Source organism: Lonchura striata, chromosome 6 (assembly GCF_050655825.1).
Source record: "Lonchura striata isolate lonStrDom1 chromosome 6, ASM5065582v1, whole genome shotgun sequence".
NCBI lineage: Eukaryota > Metazoa > Chordata > Aves > Passeriformes > Estrildidae > Lonchura > Lonchura striata.
Window position 1 is genome coordinate 23,848,680 of NC_140708.1, and position 19,390 is coordinate 23,868,069.

The 19,390-nt window shown below is 42.3% G+C and overlaps 1 long non-coding RNA gene across 2 annotated transcripts in view; it reads left to right on the plus strand.

The window, feature by feature from the left end:
- The window catches only part of LOC116183786 (uncharacterized), an 82,184-nt gene that overhangs the window by 47,317 nt on the left and 15,477 nt on the right, over positions 1 to 19,390 (plus strand). For both annotated transcript variants that reach the window (XR_014956136.1, XR_014956137.1), the window contains exon 2: positions 16,373 to 16,469. This is a non-coding gene — a long non-coding RNA (uncharacterized LOC116183786). The remainder of the gene's footprint in view (positions 1 to 16,372; positions 16,470 to 19,390) is intronic.

Consider the following 19,390-nt stretch of genomic DNA (forward strand, 5'->3'; position numbering starts at 1 on the left):
CATACCCCAAAAGTGTCACTTCTCTTTTCTCTGTTCCTTGCTTGGAACTTGGTTTTTTTTCAGAACGATTGGGGGTGAGGGGTGGTGGGTGTTGGGGGCAGTGTTGAGGGGTTGGAAAGAGATGCATTGAGCCAAGGGTGAGTTTCATCAGCAAAAAATCCAGGATTTTCTTCTCATGAAAGGATTAAATATTTGCACACATCAGCATTTCAACCTAAATGATTTAATTTTGGATTGCAAAGTCGTGGAGGGAGCATTTCATTCTGGCTTTGCTGATGTACTCCAGTTTGTGTAGCTCTTCCTCCATCTGTGGATTGTTATGTTGGTAGCTTTCATCCTCACCAGCTGATCTTTTTCCCAGTGTCATGTTGATTTATTTGTCTTTGTTGGGCTTCTGATAACATTTCACCAATAAATTAGTTTTAAATTAAACTTTCTGTTGTGTCTTCTATGCTGGACCCAGTGCATGTGCTGGAAAGGAAATTTCATTTTAGAGATACTTTATTCCTCTTTTTATCACCCTCTTCAGCTACAGACGCGCCAGCTGTAACATTTATTTTACTTTGGATGAAAGTTGTAAAAGCACTGCATAAATTCTGAATAAAAATTTGCTGTTAGTGAAGATGACCATGTGAGAAACATTTTAGCCAGCCACAAAGCAGAAGCAGTTGTACATACAACTGACAGTGCAGCCCAGCAAGAGAACCTGTGCCTAGTTTATGTGGTTCCTGATAACAGAATGAACACCCACTGGGATTGGCACTCCAGGCTTTCCCCTTCCCTTGCTGCCAGGCCAGTGCAAACATTAGAAAGCAGCACTGAAACAGTCTGGCCCAGAGCCTGAGCTCATGATTGATTTGGCCTTATCCACTTATTTGAGTACATCACTGTTGCCCCATGAGCAAGAAGTGCTCAGGGTTTCAGGCAGGGCTGGAGCCCCTGGCTTGTCTCCCAGGGTAGTTACAGGTCCCAGGAGGGCTGCTCCCCTTTACCTCACAGCTGCCTGCATTCCCCAGCAGCTCCTTCCCTCTGTTCAGGCTCTACTTCTCCTCCACTTTCATGACTGAACAACTTTCCATGGTTAAGTTGAGAAAAGTTTTTCACTTGTTGGGGGAAGCTTGCAGCAACTGAGGTAGCTGTGCAAAAATCCAAGGAAAAGTGTTTTCCCTTACATAAATCCAACAAAACACCCAAGCAAAGCAAAGCTCTGCAGCAGTTTGTTACATCCTGATGTCTCCTGCAGCATGGCTGAGCTGCAAGCATGGGCAGAGGGGAAAAAATAAGGCAAGGGACCAGATTCTGTTTGTACTGTGCCAGCCAAGGCTGTGTTTGCTTTTCTTCAGCATCTCACTGGCCTCCTCAGTGCTTTTAAACAAGGCAGGAACTTGCTTCTCTGTGGTAGCAAGACCTCCAGCACTGCAGGGGGCTGCTGGGTGCTGTGGGCATGCTCCTGGGGGATGGCCAGGGCACTCACCAGGGCTGGGTGGCCACCTCGCCTGTGGGGGAGGCTTGACCTGCAGGGTGCACTCAGGTCCTTACATTTTAGTTGCACTCTGACATGATGAGAGGAAGTGAAAAATGCATGTTTGGCTTAACTGAATTCCAAAATGGAGTATTTTGTGATATAAAATATAAAAACACTGAGCACAATTTCTGCTCTAGTTTATTTTTGTAGCAGATGCCATTCATTCTCCCCTGCCCCATCTTTTCAGCGCATTGTAAGTAGTAGTGATGTATGGTCTTCTTGATGAAGCACTTATCTGGGGCCCATTACTGTAATGACAGAGCCCTCCATACTCTTTCGAGGTTTTATTATCAGAATGACTCCCTTGCTTCAAGATGATTTTCATAAATCATAATTTTCTCATACGCTTAAAGGAAAAACATGGTCTTTTGGATGCCTGTGACCTACTTTATTGTACAATTCCTCAACACTGGTCCAGCTGCCAGATCCAAAGACAGAGTCACATTAGCCTGTAGTTTGCTTCCAGGAGATTATTTTATATTATTACATTATTTTATAATCCCCTGGGTTGCAGTGGTCTTGCATGCAAGACTTTATAGTGCCTTGCTCAGTACTGTAACCTTGAATCCTGTGCAGAATTGCTGCCAGAACTGCACACACAGGAACTGACTGCCTAGATCACCCCTCCAACTCTTGGATGCAGCTTCATGTTCCCATGGGGCCAACCTGAGCAACGCCTGCCTTGGCCACTGTGTCCTCCAAAAAGTGGGAAGTTGGGCTGGGAGAGTCTGATCAAGGAGGTGCTGGGAGGAAACCCTGGGGGGATTCACACCTCCTGCCAGCTCTCAGTCAGCTCACTCCACCTCTGCTTCAGAGCAGAAAGAGCATTCATATCTTATCCTCTGTAACCTCTTATTATTTTTGGATAGGAAATCCAGAGGAATTTCTAACAGAAGCACGGAGAAAAAATAAACCTCTTTGTTTTAGTCCCCAGGATAAACATTTCCAGAACAATGTTAAACCGGAAGAAAATGAGGGCTCCTGAGGTTCCCAACGCGCTCCTGCATCCCTGCACCCATGTGCAGGACACCCTAAACAGCTCTCCTGACAGGGGCAATTCCCAGTGCAGATTGTCCCCCTGTGTCCCAACTACTGCTCACCTGCATATGCCACCTCTCTGCCACCTGGGACTTCTCAATCCCTGCCCTTTCTGCCATCCCTCAGTGGGTTGAAGGGCCACATCCCAGAGGCCAGGATCCCCTCCCTGCAGCCAGCCCCACGTCATGGTGCCTGCATCCCTCCTGCCATGGGGCAAGAGCTTCCTCCACACTTTCCTCTGGGCAGCGTTTTCCTAGCAGATAATGCAGAGAAATCTCTTTGTGCCCCCTGCCCCACCAGCTTCAGAAGCTCTGGGATTCTTCCCTCTCTCATGGGAGGTTTACAGTTCTTCCTTTCCCTCCTGGCTGGAGTTTCCAGGCTGTGCAGGCTGCTTGAGGTGAGGCTCTCTGTTGGGCACTTGTGCATTGGGATCGGCAGGGATCCTCCCCGTTCTGGTGACCGCTTGCTTTCCCAGGCATCGGATAATTCCTGTATTAGGTCTTTGTTAAATCTTTGGATGTAGTTCATGTCTGAGTGACCATTTGGTTTGATGTTTTTGGAGGTTAGTCATTTGAAGATTTAGCAAGATAAGTTTTTTTGGCAAATGATATCATCCTACTGTTCAAATGAGAGAGAGAGATTTATGAATTTGGGACAAACAGCAAAAGATTGTTTTCTTTAAGGAAAAAATGAGTCTGTCTAAATGTTAAACAATACGTGGTTTCATCTTCTTCTAAACAGAAGCATTCTTTTGCTTCTGAACTACATTTTCATTTATAAATTGGCAACAGTCATAGAAATATTGTTAACAGCTTTCATAAAACCACCCAAATGAACCATTTTTTGGTTTAGTCAGAATCTTTGTGACTTTCTAAAATTTTTGTTAAGCTTTCTTGCCAGACCTCAAGCAAGACCTTGATTCTTGGATTTATAAGTTGCTGTGGTGTTAAGAGGTGTTCCTGCACTTGCAGCAGCAACTGTCTTAGCCTTGGCATCAAGTTTGTGACAGAGGGACAATCTTCATGGCTGCACTGGCCTGGAAGGGTCCTGCTTCCAAAGCCACTCCTGTCCTTCCCTGGAGATATTTCAGCCACAGCTGGTATGAAAGGAGCTCATTTCATTTCCTCTCTAGGGATAATATGATGGGATTTGTCTTGTTGTTTTGTTTTGTATTTTCTTTCTGCTTATATCCCCTGTACGCCTCTATTTTTTTTCATATATCCCATTTTTTTATTCCTGTTTTTTTTATCTAGCTCTGTGCCAGGATTTTACAGTCAATGTAGACAACCAGAGCTACACACAACAGATAATGAGGACACATTAATCAAATGTGTTACTGGTTTATTTCATTTTGCTTTTCACTTTGGGAACCATTGCAAAAATTCCAAAGGAAGCATATACTCCTGTGTCGAAAATGTGGGTCATCTGCAATAGATTAATTCTTAGTTACCATTTGGGGACCCCTTTGAAATTTTGTTTATTAGGCATCTTATAGATTTCTAGGCCACAGGTTGAAACCAGCAATTTATTGTCCTGCATGTGATGGAACTGAGGGTGATACTTCAGTGATAGGGACACAGAGTCCCACTACTTCAATATTCTCCGGAGTTCTATTGCCTCAGGCTCTTCAGCAATGCCTCCTGAATAGGCACTGGATCAGCAATGCTGAGGGGAAAGTGCCTTTTGTGCACCAAATCACTATGCAAATATTTATAAGAACTGTTCAAGTAATGCCTTCTTGATACATTTACCCATGACCAAGTCATTGGGATTAATGAACATAAATCCTTACAGCCAATGGGATTAGCATGTGTAGATTCTCTCTGGAGGAAACCAGATGATTGGATGAGCTTTCACTGAAGTCACAGTATTCCCTGTCTGCAATTATTTTAATTTTTTTTTTAATTGCAAATAATTTATTCAGCTATTGCCTGTATGCAGTTTCACAGAATTTTGACTAGATGGAGCATTTTTGTGGTCTGCCTTATTTCATTGTTGAGATGTTTCAAACACAGGAACAAATTGAACAGGTTTCTTAAAGGACCAAGTTTCTAATTAACTGCAAATCACACACTAACATATTACCAGACCACTCATCTTGCACCCAGAGGGATAAGTGCTGCCAATTTGAGGAGGAGATTGTATTTTTCAAACACAACAAAGAAGCAGAATTCCTGTTTTCATTGCAAAACGGAACTGTGCTTTAACTGTGAAATCCAAAATCATGTCTATATTAGAACAGCTCTACTTTAACTATAAAATTCAATTATCTGCTGATGATACTGTCCCGTTTGAGTTCCTTACAGTGATTTCCATCATTTCCCTAATACTATCTTTGGCCATCACCTGGAGGCATCTGTTCTGATGACTGCTGCCATTTCTCCTCTTCATTAGTTTCCTGACGCCCTTGTTTTTTTGGCACTGATTTACAGCATTCAAGACAGGAAAGCAGCCTGAGTACCTTTACTTGGTGTCACTTGCAGACCAGTGCAGTGATAGTACAAAACACATCAGAGCCTCACAGGAAATAGCTAGGCCCCCACAAAATGTTGCTTGTTCACCAGATGTGCAAGACCCCAGCAGTTAAGAAAACAAAATGTGGCACTAAAATAAATGAGCTGCAAAATTCCACCTCTGAAATTTTAAAATATATATATATATATATATTAGGTTATAATTTTAAAGAGATACATAAAAGCATATTGAAAAAGAAAGCGGAACAGTTTCAGCTAATGGATTTAACTTAGCCCAGGTTTTCTGAATACTGTTTTTCTGACATAGGGATTAACAGCTGATGGAGACAAATTATGCCTGTCTGTGTACAATAATTAAAGATTCTTGAAGGTGGATGGATCTCACAGGGCTTCTCTTCATCTCCCTTCCCCTTTTGCAGTACCTGGAAGTTGGTATTCATTTCTAGACCCTCCTGGGTGCAATTATTTGGGCAGGAAATGTGCCATCCTGTAAAGTATACATGTGGCTGGGGAGCACTGAGCCCTTTCCAAATAGTGGGGTCTGAGCAAAACAGCTGCTGGAAGGGATGGGATCCCAGGGAGTCTCCCTCTCAGAGGATTCCTCTCCATGCTGATGTGAGAGGCTGCAGCATGTGCCCCAGACCCAGATGTGACTCAAATGCTTCCCTCAATTCCCCCATGGTCTTGCTGGAGTAGATGGGTACCCTGGCTGAGCATCCTGTGAATCTTGGCCAGGATGCAGCCAAATCTGTCTTACTGCATTTGGGAAAAGTGGAGGCAGAAGTGCACCTGGGCTGTGCCCTCATAGAGATTTGGCACACTGACAGGTTGTGTACCTGGGATGATAGAAATGGAGACACACTCAGTGTTTATACAGGGATCAACACCAATTTTAAAAAACCCAGTAAACATTAACTTATTTCATTGTATATCTTACCTCCACGGGAGGAGAAGAAATTTGATAGGCAAGGACATTTGGCAGCTGGGACCAGGGCTGTTTAGGCTGATCATTACGATATATAAAATCATTGCTATTAAAGCACTAACAAAGTCACTGCATTATAATACCAGAAATTATACACCTGCACCCTCAGCTACTAATCCCCAAAGCTGCAAGAACCTCAGGGAGGGAAGGGTCTCCAAAGAGAGAGATTTCTTGGGGCCCAAACTAGTGTATTTTCTCTCTTTCTTGAAGGCATTTCCCTAACCTGCACCTAAGCCTCTCCAGTGAAGGAGCCTGGACAATCATCTACTTTGCTGTACCCATGGAAGGAAAGCTTTCCCCAGACTCCACTCCTAGCAGCCTTTGCTGAGTATTTAGGTGATCTCTTCTCATCCTTACTTTTTAAAAAAGAATTGCTTACTGTAATTTTTATTGGAGATTTTTATGCAATTAGAAATTAGTCTTGCCTCACCTTCATCTTCTCTAAACTAAACAATCTTCTATAGACTAAACAAGTGTAATTCTTTCTGTCTCACTGGCTGCATATTCCAAATCTCTGATCATACTTGTTGATCTCCTCTGGATTGTCTCCAATATATTTATATCTTTAGTAAAGTAAAATGCCCCAAATGTCACAAAGACTTTTTTACTGAAACCTCCCCACCGAAGTTCAGAACAGGATAATTGCTTTATTAGTCTTATGTGTGGTGCTTCATATATACAACTCAGGTACCTATATTTTTTTGTCTGGGCACTGCACTGCGAGCTCAAATTCAGCCTGTAATTTGTTGCATTCCTCAGACCTTCTTTTGCCATGCCACTGCTTAAAAAATTCTTCCAGCTTTTTAGTTGGGAATTTGATTTCCTCTCCCTGAAAGTAACACTTTATCCTAGTGGTTACTTAATCAGGTTGGTTGTGGACCATCTTTCCAGATAATTTCTGTGCTGTGATCCTCTGCCTTTGATCCTTTTGTAGCCTCTTCAAGTTTAATGATAACCACAGATTTCATCCTCTGCATCATTAGTGAAAAGAATGGAAACAGGCCTTGAAAAGATCCCAGAGGAATCCCACCTGAACAACTTCCTATTTGATAGAACAATTGATAGCTGTTGTTTTGGAGTAAAGTTCACCCAGTTGTGTACCCCTCTTGTTGTGTCTACATTGTAGCTCATACCTAAGGCCATCGTATCAGGAGATGAGATAAATCACATCCACTTGCTCTTTATTCACAAAGTCAGATACTCAGGTGGAAAAGGGGGAAATAGACAGGTTTGACATGATTTGTTCTTGACAAATTCAAGGAGACTGCTTTTTATCACCATGCCATAATTCTGGGTGTTTAACAAACTGAGTGTTTAATAACTCATTCCAGATTTTTGGGAAACCTGGATGAGTGGTTTATAGCTTCCTGGGGTCTCATTATTCCTTTCTAAATTTCAGCACTATAGTCACCCTTCTCCTGTGTTCCAGGGCTCATCCTGTTCTCTAAGAATCCTTTACAATAATTTTTAGCTATTCACAGACTACTTAATCTTATTTCTTGAATAAGTTCAGGTGAATTCTATGAGGCCCTGCTGACTTGTGTGCAGTAAGCTTATTGAAGTATTCTTAAACTTGGTCTTTTCCTGTTTTGACCTGCAGTTCTACTAATTTTAAAAATAATTTCGTTAATTAGCTTAACAAAGAGCACAAACAACTTTTTTTTTTTTTTTCAATAAGGGCTGGATAAAGAGACATGCCAGGCCTCTCTGTAAAATTTGTTACTTGTTCTCTTTTCCTGTTTAGCAGTGGATCAAGACTTTCCTTTTTCTTCCTCTAATTAAAATGTATTTATAGAACCTTTCCCAGTTCCCGTTGATGTCTTTCTTAAACTGAAATGCCTTCTGTGCTGTAGCAGCTTTGCTTCTGTATTCTGTTGTTTGTCTTATTCTCTTGTACTTATCCTTAGCTGAAGGTTTGTGTTACACATTTAAAAGTGCTCAGGAAGTTGCTGCATCTGGAATAGTACCTCCATGTGCCTGGTGTTCTTCTGCATAGGGGTAGATTGCTCTAATATTCTAGCACAGAAAACTTTCAGGATCTTTTCACTCTTCTACTCCTGCTGAAAACCTTGGTTATGTACTAGAGTTTTTAAGTTACTCTATTGTTTTTTCAATACAGTTTTGGGTAACTAAAATCTCCTATTGCCACCATATCTCCTTGTTTGGATATTTGTGAAAATGTTTGTTAAAGTTTCTTCCACTTCCTATGAGTTATTGGATGGCCTGTAGGAGATCTCTGTCCTGAGCCACCTTGGGGTCAGCTGTGTCACAGCATCTGAACAAAGACTTACAGTTCTTTCTGTTCCCCTGGCTCCTTGGGTTTGCCTGCAGTGGTCAACACATCGCTCTTCTATTTACATTTTTGTCTACTTTATAACTAATGTTTCCAATTCTCAGGCCTCAGCTAAGGACAACACATTTCTCAGTGAGCTGCAGGCTTCTTTAACCACACTGCTCTGGGTCTGCTTAAGAGGCCACTGCCAGATTATTTAATAGCTCGGGATAAATTGACCCAAGTGTGGTGCAATCTCAGCAACAGGCATTCCTCCACACCTCTGTGGGGATATTTTGATTCAATGTGAATTTCAGCCTGAATGAGCTGAGGGTAGATTGGACAAATGCCTTCTGAAAATGTAACAAGATAAACAGACTCCTAGAGAGAGATGTAACATGTCTGCTGGTAAACCAAAGAGCACCCCACTGCAGCACAGAGTAGTCTCACTTTAAACAAAAAGATGCAGGGACACCATGATGCAGAAAGATCTGACACCCACCATGATGTGTCCTGATGCTCTGATGGAACATTAACTCTTTGATTTCAGAGAGAAACAGTGACCACCTCACCTCCACCAGACCCTTCCTGGACCCTTTCTCAGACCGTTTTTCAGATCCTTTCTCTCCAAAGTCATCATTAAGCCCACAGAGAAACAAATTCTCCCTCAGCACAACACCAGCATGACTTCAGAGGTACTGTTCTTCTCCAGTTACAGACATGCCTGGGCAAGAAGGATTCTTAAGGGCTTGCCCTTGTTCTTACTGACCTTGGGCCCCTAATGACATAATCAGTGCAGGACCAGGCCAGGGGAAATAGAGTTAAGGACATTCAGAAGCCCTTGCAGGGCTGGAGCCAAGGCTACAGTTCTCATTTGGCCTGGCACGTCGTTTATGACCCATCCCATTGTTCTGAGCTTAGTGCTTATTCATTTCCTCTTTGCTTGTGTGTTCATATATAATTATTTTTAATTGTCCTTTTTTATATTTTAGAGAAACAATAAAAATAAACTCCCTTGGGTCTTAGAATGCGGATCAACACAATCAGACCAAGGGACTGCTTTTATTTTCAGTACTGACACTGATAAAAACATGGATTTCAAGGTGACAGCTTTGCCTAGAAACTTTTTGATTAACAGCTGTAGTCCTGGTGTGACTTCTGGGAATGAAAACACTCTTATCAGGAATTCACAAGGACCATTATTTTAAAAGGAAGAAGGTTATTTTTGAGAGGACAGTTAAGATATTCAAGGGTTCCCCCTCACTGCAGAACTAACATTGAGCATCCTGCAAAAAACTATATATATTTAGTTTTCCTTTTAATCATTAAACTACACTGTCTCATTGCAGTTGATGCTCACACATAAACTGAGGCTCTTCTGCCCTGTGTCATGTCTTTATAGTGCAAGAGATGGTTATGCTAGGAAAGGGCTGGAAGGGACAGAGGAGGAAGGGGGACTCTTTTTTTCATAATGAAGAGAGAATAACAGTAATAATTTCCTTAGATTCCTCTCTCCCTCCCTAAAGGGGGAGCTTTAGGGTAGGGTTATAGGGGAACAGACAAGGTGGCTCTGCAAACTGAAGTTGGGGTCCAGGCATATAATTTTTCCCATTAGAAGGCTGAAATGCAGGCTTTTTGTAAAGCAGCTGCACAGACTGCTTCACAGTCAGGCTGAATATTAGAATAATTAATAGATACTTAAATTATACCAGGACACTTAGATTAAACATTAAAGACTGGAAGGACCATGCAAACTAGACTTTGGTTATTGCAATTGCACTAGAATTATTAAAAAAAATGATGCAGCTTCTATAAGTGATGTGGCACACTTATAGAAAACAGATAATGTAGATACCACAAAGGTGTGATGTGTACCATTAACTGACCATCACATAGAACATAAAAAAACTGAGTGCCTTCAAAATGTAAACTATTCAAGTCAGATGATATGCTTAGAGAAGGGATCAAAAGCATTTAAAAAAAGATCTTTTAGCCCTTATACAGTTTGCCAAGAGCTCTTTAAATAGAAGCTTAAAAAGCAGTTTATACTTTTGAAAATTAATAAAACATATGGCCTACTGTAGAGAATATAATAATAGTAAAATAATGCCACAAACAGAGACAAAAGATGTTGTTGTAAAGCCTTAAGTTATTTCTGTAGCTATATTAAAAGAAGTGGTGCTTGACCTAATTTTTGAATAGTGGGTTACAGTTGCCTTGATCTCCTGGCTGCTATTCTTTCGGTCTGTATTCAACGTAGGCAGGTAATGACTGATGCCATTACTGATGTGGACAAGCAAAACTCTCTTCCTCAGAAACTGAAAACAGTTGGAGGAATTCACATTGAAGGGGAGATTAATAAGAGTGGACATGAGAAATGTATGTAGAGGGTGGGTGGGATAGATAAGAGAGGGAAGAATCAATATTCACATTGTCTTTAAAATAAGTGGTTCAGTGAAACTCAGCCAAAGGAGCAAATGTAATAGTGATAAAGGGAAGCACTTTTTCACACCATATGGCAACTAGACATGGCAACCTCTAGTTACAGGATGTTTTTGAGGTTAGGAGTTTATCAGGATTTATGTAGAGAACATGCCAAGTCATTGCTGTGAATGCTAAATAGAGCCAGGAACCAGAACAGCTTCCTGCAGGGATTGGGGAACATCATTTCTCTTTCAGAAGGAGTCCATCACCCACCTCCTGTTGTCAGCTCCAGGATCCCTGCCCAGAGGGCCCCATGGTGGGATGGGCCTTGGAGGCTCCTCTGTCCCAGCTGGCTGAGTTTTGTGGGGTTGGTCCAGGCTTTGCCGAGTTCCCACTGCGGGGGGTGCTGCTGGAGTGAGCCCCTGGCAGAGTCAGAGGCTGCATGGGCTGTGGGGAGCATGGTTCCTCCAGCCTGCAAGTGTTCCCAAAGCAAGCAGAAAAATACCTCATCTCCACACTGGCAAAACACCTAAACAGCAGTTGTGGTGCTGGAAAAAGCTATGTTCCTCTGAAATGAGAAACCAAATGGGGTTTCAGCCCGTTCCTCAAGGTCAGGAATGCAGGTGATAATGCAGACACGTTCAGGTGCAGCCCTGGCTTCCCATGCTGAGGTGGAGCTGCCTGGGACCCCTGGGAGCTGTGTGGGAGTGGGACAAAATCCTTTGCTCCAAGGAAGGCCCATGACAAACTTTACATTCTAGGAATCTGTGACCCATTTTCGGTACATTGCACTGAAGTCTTCCACTGGGAAGCAATTCTTCATTCTGAAATCCCTTATCTTGGGGAATAATTAAATATTTATGATTTTTCTCCCTGTTTACTGTACATGCTGATAAGCAGCTCTGGGAATAAGGAGCTGTCAGAGTCTATCCCTTTTTCCTCCATTGGGCTGATTAATTATAAAATAAATAAATCATTAATTGAGATTTCAGTAACTGCTTAAAAAAAATCATGCAGTGTTGGAAAGGTCAATGTCCAAAGTAATTTGGGATTCAAATCCCAGCAGGTCTGATGGATGCCCCATTTCTCCAGGGAAAACCTAAGTGGGACACCTGAGGGGAGGAGGTATTGGTCATTAATCCAGGAGTCAGCAGCTGGCCAAATCCAGTGATCTCAGTAAAACAAAACATGTGCATAGTGTGTGGCTTCTTAGAACCCGGGTTTCTTGCCTGGACTGGCAGTCTGAAAAATTGCTTGCTTTTGCAAGTTTAACTATAAAATGTATGCCAAGGTCAGGGAATAGGTCCATCCAGCTGGGAGGCCTAAGGATGCCTCATAGGAATTAGCTGGACAGGAGGATTTTGATGGAAAACTGATGTGAAAGAATTGCTTTTGGAGAAAGTTCATGTGCAAAGCCCATGCAGGCAGTCATCTTCATTACCAATGTGTCTGCTCTGTGTAAAAGCACAGGCAGGAAAGGAAAGAGCTCTGATTTTGACTAATGATCAGTCAGAAGGACTCCATGATGGGGCAACATGTGTTCCTGAGCACAGTGTGATTGCTTTAGGGGAAGTTTCATTTTGTTTGATGAAAGACATACTGTCACAGTACATATCTATCTATCTATATATCCTCCTCTTCTGATTCTCCCTTCATTTCATTGCAATTGCTACTCTTTGCATGGGGAAATGTAAGAGGAAAAACAAGCTAAGCACATCAGGAAAAGGATGTGTCATTACTGGGAATACATTTGTACAGAAAAAGATGCAATGGTATCATTACTAATGGTCCTGCAGATGTGTGCTTTTTGCTAAACTTCCATTCTAGTTAATCTCATTCCTGTCTTGCAGCATCACAGTGAAATTAGAGTAACTCACTGACTGCAGGTTAACAAAACTTTGCCTGTAGCAGCAGCTTGTGGACATGTGCTCTGTTTGCCACGTTAGAAGGTAATTTGAGTGAAATTTCTGTTTTAGGAGTGAAACTAATTTCAGTTGCCTGTATCTGCAGGGGAATCTGAGGTTTGTGACAGCTCTGCACATGGAAACACATTGGCACAGAGGACAAACTGTTCTGCACCAGCCTCTGGGGACATCCTGCAGCTCAATTTTCTGTGTCGCAGTGCCAGGCATTTGCCATAACCCATTTCTTCTGCAGGGAACAATGAGCAGGCAAATATTAAAACAAGTTATTTCCTGATCATGCAAATTGATGCAGCCTGTTTTTCTATGGGATCTCTGGATGTCATAAGCATAATGACAACCAATGCAAGCATTTCCCATGACCTCACTTTTCCATGCACTGCCTGAAATACGTCACAGACTCTCATCTCTTCTCCAGTGATCCTCTGACTCCGGGGAAACCAAAAGCAACATGTGCCACTGCCTGTTTTGAGTCATGTGGTACTGCCTGGCTCTCAAATATGTTTGCTCCTTCCCAGCAGGCAATCAAATAGGATAGGTTCAAATTTCTCTCACCTTGCAGTCCTTCCCTCACTCACAATGCTCACTGGGGTCTCCATCCTCTATCCAAATCCTGGTTTTCACTGCTTTTTAGGAACATCTTATCTTTGATAGCTCTTCTGTTTTGTCCAGTGTGCCTGAAAGTGGCCACTGGATTCAGAAACTGTTGGGAAGTTTGCAAGTGAGGCAGGAAGGAACTAACAGCACATACACCGTGACAGCTGTGCGACACAATTGGCTGCAGAATTTAACTTCTTCAGAAAAATACTACCCAAACATGTTGGCTTTGTGTGCACGACTTTCACCAGAAAGAGGATGTGAAGGAAGATAACCTCACATTGAATGGATGTGCTGCACAAATTCATGGCCAACTGGAAGATGCTAGGTTCCAATACCATGAAGATAAGAGGAATTTGTGGAAAAATTTGGGCTTGTCAGTATGGCACTTGTCATCAGCCCTAAATGAACTTGAAAGTAAGCACATCCATTCAAGAAATGAACAAGATATCAAAGTTGCATGTGACATTTGAGTGAAACCTTTTGTTTCTGAGCTTTTAATGCACAGAATGTGCAGCAGGATCTGCTTGGAATTGCTTAGCTCTCAAATGCTGTTTATTGGATATTGACAGACACAAAAAGGTAAATCAGTACCATTACCATCTGTAAGACAATAAGAACATGTATAAGGCTTGGACAATCATCAGAGCTTTGAGAATAGTCCCAAGACCCTGTGGAAAAGTTCTAACTAAAAAAAAAAAAATAAAATAAAAAAAAAAAAATTGTTTTCTTCCTTCTGATTCCTGTTGGTTGTAGTCTCCTGACCATCTTTTGTTAAGACATGAGGATCACAGCCTGGCTGCTGGCATTTTTGCCTGCAAGTGTCCAAGGCATGGGTCAGCCACCATAATGTGTCTCTACATTTGCATAGAATTCACCTCAGTAAGAGAAACTTGCTTAAGAAACTCTACAAATATGGAAAAAAAAGGATGTTGGAAAAAATGGAAAAGAATTTTTTTTCTTCTGTCTAGAAGAACCTGTAGTATTCAAACCATGTGCTGATGGTATAAATTCCTGGAGGGCTTTATGTTGTCTGTATTGTGCTGGTTAAAGAACTACTACTTTCTTTTCAGTGTTTCTGTTCAGCACATCCGTTTAAGAACAGGATTGAATGTCTGAGCTTTGGAATAATTAAAATTAACAAATGATGGCACTGCTATTTTTATTGCTGTAATTTCTAGGAGCCAAGTTCATACTAAAGCCCATTGTGACTATCTCTTTTCATGACAGTCAGGCAGAACAGAGCCAAGTTCTGCTTTCACTTAGAGCCATATAAATCTAAACTACCTACATATTCCTTGCCAGTAATACTTGTGTATGCTGGAGTGACTGTTCTATAGTATTATTTTCCCATAGAAAGCAAAGCAATAATTCATCCATCTGACTTAAGAGGGCAGGTTCCAAGTAAATTGCAAGCACAGCTAAAAATGGAACATGAAATGAGTGGGGGAAAATACAAGGAAATAAAACAATTTTAATATTTCCAGTCTTGAACATAAGTATGCATTCACATGTATGCATACCAAAAATATCTGTTTGCAATCAACTTCTTTGTCACTTACTGCTGCAGTGCTAGATTCAGAGAGCCTGCTACTATGAGATGATGTGTGAGAAGCAGCACAAAATGAGAAAGTGGACACAGCAGCCAAGGCAGCCCCAGGGAGGAGACTTTTCAGGAAATTTTTCGTTTGTGAGGTGCTTGGGCAGCTTAACTGGGGAAGCCAGAGCAGGGCCGATAAAGAAAGAGGGAGAGATAGACAAGATGAGTCTGTTTTGAGTGCTGAAGCAGCATCCCAACACAGGCAGAGCTGTTCTGGGCTTGGATGTGAGAATACCTTGCAGATGGGAGGTGATGGGGGTTTGGGAGCTCAGCTGTGGTGAAAAGGAGCCTGTGGCACAGGAAGGCTTTGCCAATGGGCTGCACACATGGCTCTGCTTTCACAGCACAGGGAGGTTCAAGGGACAAGGATAAAAAAGTCAGTGCTCCCTCCCTGCTATGCAGCTGCCAAGTGTGCTTTGACAGGGTCCTGAGGGTCTCTTGCTGTTGTTAACACAGGTGCCACAGAAGCTTTCAAGGAAAAGTAGTTATTTGAAGTGGAAGCAATCCCTGCAGCCTGGAGGGATGCCATGTGGAGAAGTCTCCAGGCCCTGGCTTAGCCAAGAGTTCATATGCCAATTTGGCATTTTACACATATAAATATATGCTTATATTAGTGACAAATATTATAGAGTTGAAAATATATGGCTTGATACCAAAATGGAGGATAGCTTTATGTAACTGCATTGGAATTATCTGCACCCAGAAATACAAGCCAGACAACAAGAATGAATATAGCATACTAATGGCGATATTTGAGAGGAGAAGTTTCCCACGGATTTGCAAGAGCTGCAGCTGGAAAAGACATGATGTTCCTGGCTCTGCTGCCAATGCTGAGCAGCTCTGCAGTGTTACACACCTTCAGCCCGTGCTCTGGGCTGTGCAGGGCTGCCTGACAGGGCCACACTGCTCAGTGAGAGCTCTGACCAAGCACTCACAGTGTTTCTATCATCAGGTGTGTGGCCACAGATGGAAGTGGCAGCACAGTCTGAGGCCTGGCATTTGGTATAAATGTGACCATTTCCTTTCTGTCCTTTTGCTGTTTGTGAGCTGACCCTGCTTGCTGCCAGCACACTGCAATTCTCATGGAGCTGTGCTGGACTAACCCATAAAGTCCTCCTTGACTACTGAGGATGGTGGTTGTCTGAGTCACACACTGCTGTTTCTATCTAGATTGGAGGGCTGTAGCATACCAGGTCTCCAGAGGACTACTGATTTCTTCCTGAAATTCTAGTCATGGCTTTTACCACTTTTCCCCCTTACACACGGTACAGGTATTTGAGAAGGTCACCTGCAACATCTCCCTCCAAAAATATCTAAAAGAAGTGACACAAAGTGGGGGGATTTAGGTTAAATTCTAGTTCTCCCAGTCCCCTGGCTCAGACCAGGAATACATGGAGGTAGGAAAGGGGGTGAAGTAATAAGCATTAATTTTATTTCTCCCATTGTTTTCACCAAGAGTATGAATTTTTTCCTGTTTCTACTGTTAAAAAAAAAAAAAAATCTAAGCAGACCTCCCTCTTTTTTGTGTCATGTAGGTTGAGTAGGACCAGCACTGCCATACAGACTCTCCTGAGAGGCTCCTGATGGAAGGAGTCTGGCACAGGCCTGCTGGTCTCTGAAATGACCTTCTAGGTAAGTGAAGAAGATAGCCATATCTTTTGGAAACTGGATTTTAGGAAAGGTAAATGGGGTGGTAAAGTGCATTAGAGTGCCTTAGTTGCTAGTCCTTGCAACACCTTGGTAACCTGGGTGCTCAGCATCTGAATAAGCAGGAACAGAGAGCAATTTCTGCTCCACAGAAGCTGGCACCACTGCCAGAGAGCTAAAGGGAGGCAGTGCCTCTCCTCAGCACACAGGTCACGGGGGGATACTTTTTCCATAGCTTCTGTGTTTCCACCACAGAGCCTTGACCCCCATGGGAGCATCCAAGGTGACACATCAGCAGAAATGGGGAGTGCTGCAGAGGTGTCTCAGGCTTGGGCTGCAAGTCATGCACTCTTGGGATAAAGAAGTTGTCTGTACATGACAGAATCTCCTTCTGCTTTCAGCACACAGGAAGGCATATCCTTTACTCAGTGGCACTTTCCATGCAGCACAGATACTCACTGAGAGTCCACAAATCCCAGATCATGTCCCCAGGCTGCCACCCTGGGCTTGGCTTCCCCAGTTCCCTGTGAATACAGCTCCTCAGAGACACAGCTGATTCCTGGTACATGAGTCCTTTGAAAGGAAACCATGAAATCTCTCTGGTTTGTTTCAAGTCCTCTAGTGGTGCTTGATTATGAAGACCTCCCAAAACGAAACAGCTCAGTCCAAACTGGCAGTAAAAGACTCCTTTGGGAAGTGGACAGAAAACCACTGTGCTTGGTCCAACATGAGGGAGAGAATGGCAGGAAATTGGGGAGCAGTGGTGAATAAAGTCTGGCTCCTTTCCTATTGCCCCAGAGTGACTGACAGGTGCTCAGTGCAGGCAAAACCTCTGGGGAAAGGATGTAACATTAGGGAAGTTAAAATTAGCTTGCCCAATATAGGCAAAAGCCTCCTGAGAGCACCCAAAGGTGTTTCCCAGTATCTTCAGTGAGCAGACAGCCCAGTTTCAAGACCTTGCCTCCAAACAGGGTGATGCTGAGTGACAAAATTGTCGTCTGGTATGAGTGTCTAAACCATCCATTTTCCCCCTTTCCTCATATTTTAATAATTAGATAGTGTCAGATTTTAGTCCCTCTATTAGTTAAAAAAAAAAAAACAAAAAACCAAAAAAAAGAAACTCCATCCTGATCTGATATTTATCTCCTCATCATGAAGAATATCAGCTGCATGGTTCAAGCACAGAAGAGTAATTTTAGTCAGACTAAGGTCATATGAAAGGACAGCCCAGACTTCTCTAAGTATGTAGAGCATTTCTGGCACGGTGTGTGTGACAGAGACTCTCAGTCACACAGTGATGGAGGCTCAGCATAGAACAGACCATCAGCATGCCTGGGTGGGGGCTGAGATTTGTAGGCGAGGCCTGTGAAACAAAGCTCTGAAGGTGAGATGTTGGGAAATGTACTTGGAAACATATTTTGAAAGCTCCCTTGACTGTAGCAAAAGCAACAGTGGCAATAACTGTATGTTGGTTTATTTTATTCCAAGGATTGTGGTTTTCACTACTTGGCTGTGGATGGCTGAGTCTCTCATGCAGTGATAAAGCTCATCCATAAGTCATGGTTGCAACAAGTGACACAGCAGGGCTGGAGACAGGGAGCTTTTCCATGACCAGAGCAGTCCCATATGGGGACAGTCTGGGGAAATTTCGCACCAGACATATGGGAGTGGGGGGCAGATACTGTGAGATACTGAAGATGTTACACTTCAGTGGAAATGACAAGGTGCTAAGAAAACTCAGTGCCTTGAAGGTTGAGACTGACTGGTGTTTCTACAATGTCCTCCATATTAGGGAAATATCACAGATTCCAGAATCATGACCTGAAATAATTTGTTTCTGCATTTTATGTTTATTGCCTGTTTATTCTCTATTTGTACCCTTCCTTTATCAGTTATATTCTCCTACTATTGGAATATTAACTTTATGATGCAACTTTTTGTGAGTATTTAATTCCAGTAAAACATTTCAGTAAATCAAAATTCAACTTTTTAATTCAGTGTTGCTCAACAAGTCTTTGATTGGATTTAACTTTTCAGTATTTGAATTGGTGAATTTTCAGTATCATTTCATCAATCTCTTAACTACTTGTAATAAAAAGAGGGAAAACAAAACAAACAAGAATAAATAAAAGAAAGAAACCTTTGCTCCTTCCTAATTTCATATATTGCCTCCACTTTTTCTCTTACTATAGTCCCCAGCCAGAAAAGTGGGAGAAATAAAGTATCTGAGGAGATATGGAGAAAGACTGAACACAAGCATTTTTCTTCCATTCTCTCCTCTCCCTTTCCTTTGTCTGTGGAAAAAAAGGATAGAAATATGAGCCTTAGTCCCTCCACCTCCCCTTCACAAAGATCAGAGAAGTTTAAAAACAAAGTGAAAATCAAAACCTGGGATTAAAAATCAACAGAATTACTTGGATTATTTTGTTTCAAATATATTTGGCACAAAAATGTGTTACTTGGCAGGAGAAAACTCTGCCCTGTTTCATTTATTTGTCAGGTCTGTTCATTAGCCATATGTCAGGAGTTAGTCACTGCTTGTGTAGACCACATTATGTCCATGCTGCCTAATTAGTCCCATCCCACTGAACCCCAAGGGATTTTCTGATTTTAACCTAAACCAATAGGTTTTTATATTAAAAAAAGGAGAAACAGGGATTCAAAGATCTGTCAAGGCTGAAGCCTGTGGTCAAGCTGGAGGCATTAGCTGTCAGGAGGAGTGCCTGCAGTGCTTGCACAAGGACTGGGCTCTTCTTCCTCACAAAGTTCCTGCCAGAAGAAATTTAGAAGCTTCCTCTCTGCTGGGAGCAAGCTATTAATTATTATTCAAATTTCTTGCTGGATGCTATTCAGAGGCTCACATGGCAGACAAATATTTATTTTGCACTGAGGACTGGAGGGGTTCC